Genomic DNA, 3,095 nt, shown 5'->3' with positions numbered 1-3,095 from the left:
CGACCTCCACATGACCATTCATCCATAAAAATTTCACCGAGTGCATCTAGTTAGTACCATCAACGAGTCCTTGGCTTATGGTGATTTGTCAAACCAGTTTGCTTTTACTCTAGTTTTTTCTAGCTCTTTTTATCTGAGATGGGGTAGGTGTATCCATGGTTTTTTAAACTTAAAGCGCTTAATGCAATTGGGGGCTTGATAGGCTGGTGGCTGGGTTTAAGTGGACAACAATATCAGCAACCGTGGTTTTTGCGTTTATCAGTGCTTAAAAGATAACCTATATGTTTTGAAAACTAGTCTTGAATTCTGATTCCATTGCAATATACATATATTTTTTGGGGACGAAAAAGGTTTAAGTGTGGGGATATTTGATATGGTTAAAAATATACATGTTATTATATAGATATTTCCTACAGTTTCAAGTATTTTGAGCCAGTTTTTTATTGAATATATTTTTATTTAGCTCATAATTGGATTTTAAAGATTAAATTTTTAAACGAGCTAAATTAAAGTATTTATGCTAAACTTGAGACCACAATGGCATTAAAGTAATAATTGGTGGAATAAATGACCACATATTTTATGGAGTTTCATGTTCACATGCTTAATAAAAGATAAAATTCCATGTTAACCATGTTCCAATTACTTATGATTTTTATTTTTTTACAAAGTGCAGGAGAGCTCGTTGAACTATTTAAATGGACTCCAAGGTTAAGCAAGTAAACAAAAAGAGAGAGAATTGGGCATTTGAAATTAAATTTGTTGGTGGAGTTTGGAGTGGGGCTCAAGTTTTATTAATTATAGAGAATTATTAAAACCCTAATATATATATATACACACATATAGACATAAAGAGTTGACGGCAGAGAATTAATTAATATTATTGGGGAGTTGTGCATTGTTGCTCTGGTCAAAGAAATCAACGAGAAGAAGATAAGAGAATATAAACTCTTTGGTTTTATACTGGCTTGATTGGTCATAGAAGTCAAACGGAAGGAATAATATTATTATTATCGTGAGGAGACAAGAAGCAGGCACAAGTGGGTATACTTAATTTTTTATGAACCATAATATCTATTTGTGTTTTGTTTCATATTTTATTATGAGTGGCTAAATAATTTATACTACCTAGGTTTTGGTTGAACACTATGTTATATTAATAGTTTGACGAACTACTATTGACATTGGTTGATTTAATATTGTGGTAAAGTTTTTAATTGGTTTGGTCATGATATTGTTGCGAATAGAATCTAGTTTATTGCTTTAAATTTATTCAACTTGTTTGCGGTTTATGGTCGAAATAACCGTAGGAATTATTTATAAAAGTTTACTAGATTTTTATTATTCTTTCACTAGAGAGGCCGGGAGGCAATTTAGTGTTGTGTTATCTTTTTCTTTTGCGGGTTTGGGTAATAATTGCACGGGAGTGAGTTATCTTAGGTCCCTTAGATTATTGTGATACAAATTGTGTTCAAGTTAACTAAAAATACCCCCTTTATATTAATATATATTGTATCCGAAGAGGCCGGGAGGTGATTTGGGTTTTGGGGTACCATAGTATTATTAGGTAAGGTGAGACCGGGAGGCCATCCAACCCTTTAACAATTGAGCTTCACATGTCATTAGAGTTCTAAGGTGTCATTGGTGAGGCCGGGGAGGCGATCTAGCGTATTTTAGTGATCTTTAGTGTCATAATTTTTTAAGATATGGTTTTTCAACCAAGTCAAGTTCGTTAGCTATTAAGTTTAATTAGTAGGATTCCATTACCTAGGTAGTCATTTCTCATATTTGTTTTAAATACAATTTTTATAAAGTTTTATTTTTATTTTAAATTATTATTAGTTAAGTTTTATTAGTATAATTAATATAAAAAAATTCTAAAATAATCAAAAGAAAGTCTAGGTTAGTAATCTTTTAGGTTTAATAATTAGAGTTTACCCATAGTGTCCTAGGTTCGATATCCGTTCTTAGTTGCTAACTACATTGCGACCGGTACACTTGCCGATTGTGTGTTTTTTTAGGTGAATTCGGTAAAACTTAGTATTTAATATTGTATACGTTTTTCACACATCATTGAGCCTAGATCTATTTTTTTGAATTGATTTTTAGATCAATTTCAGAGATCCTGTGCTGTGATACCAATTGTTAGGTTTCTAGATCTCAATATAATAGCTAACGAACACAATTCACAATCAATGAAACAGTAAACAGCTGATCCAATTCTTTGTATGAATTACTATCACTTTAATTGAAATTATATTTGAACTATAATTCAATTAGTATATGAAATAAACAGGCTATGAAGTGGAATTCATTGTGCTAACTAACAGGTTTCATGTGGAAGAACAATTATATATTAACTATAATCGAATTATTACAATTGCCCCCCCCCACACCCAACCTTAGCTCATCATTCACTCTGATTTTATAGTACAAGAGTACACTGATAAGGTGAGTATTGTGACGTGAAAAGTGTTAATGAAAAAGATACTCTCTTCTTCATTATATACAAGTGATAAACTACTGATGAGCTAAAAGGTGAAAGCGATATCTAATAAAAACGGTTACAAACTATTGATGAATTAATTACAAACAACTGGAAAAAGGAGAATCCTATGCTAACTATAGATATTTGCTAAAAAATTGTTGTTTGACCCATCAGTTTTTTGACCCATCAGTTTTTAGACTTCGGTTGTTTGGATCTTCACTTTTTAGATCTGATATTTTGTCTTCAGTTCTTTCTTATCAACAGTTTGCAAGAGCAGATGTTAAAAACAGTATATTGTCAAAACATCATAATGGAGAACAACCGATGTTTGGATCATCAAGTATTTGGTATTTGGTCATCCAGTTCTTTGCAACGTTCAAAAATAAACTTGGGGAATAAGCTACAATCGTTTAACTGAAGATTTGGTTATAATATATTAATTTAGGAAGAAAATAACTAAAATATAATGCAAATCTCCAATAATAGAGAAGAAGTTAACGAATCAACGAGATAAAATCGTCCATATACATGTGTTTGAGGAAGAATCTAGAAAATAATCATGTTTGGATCGATTTGAGCAATAAACTGGAAGTTGACTGTTTTGCTG

This window comes from Bidens hawaiensis, unplaced genomic scaffold (assembly GCF_021521415.1).
Source record: "Bidens hawaiensis isolate Kalapana, Puna unplaced genomic scaffold, B.hawaiensis_p1.1 tig00008656_1, whole genome shotgun sequence".
In the NCBI taxonomy this organism is placed as follows: Eukaryota; Viridiplantae; Streptophyta; class Magnoliopsida; order Asterales; family Asteraceae; genus Bidens; species Bidens hawaiensis.
The sequence above is the reverse complement of the archived record's forward strand: the minus strand, read 5'-3'. Positions refer to the sequence as shown.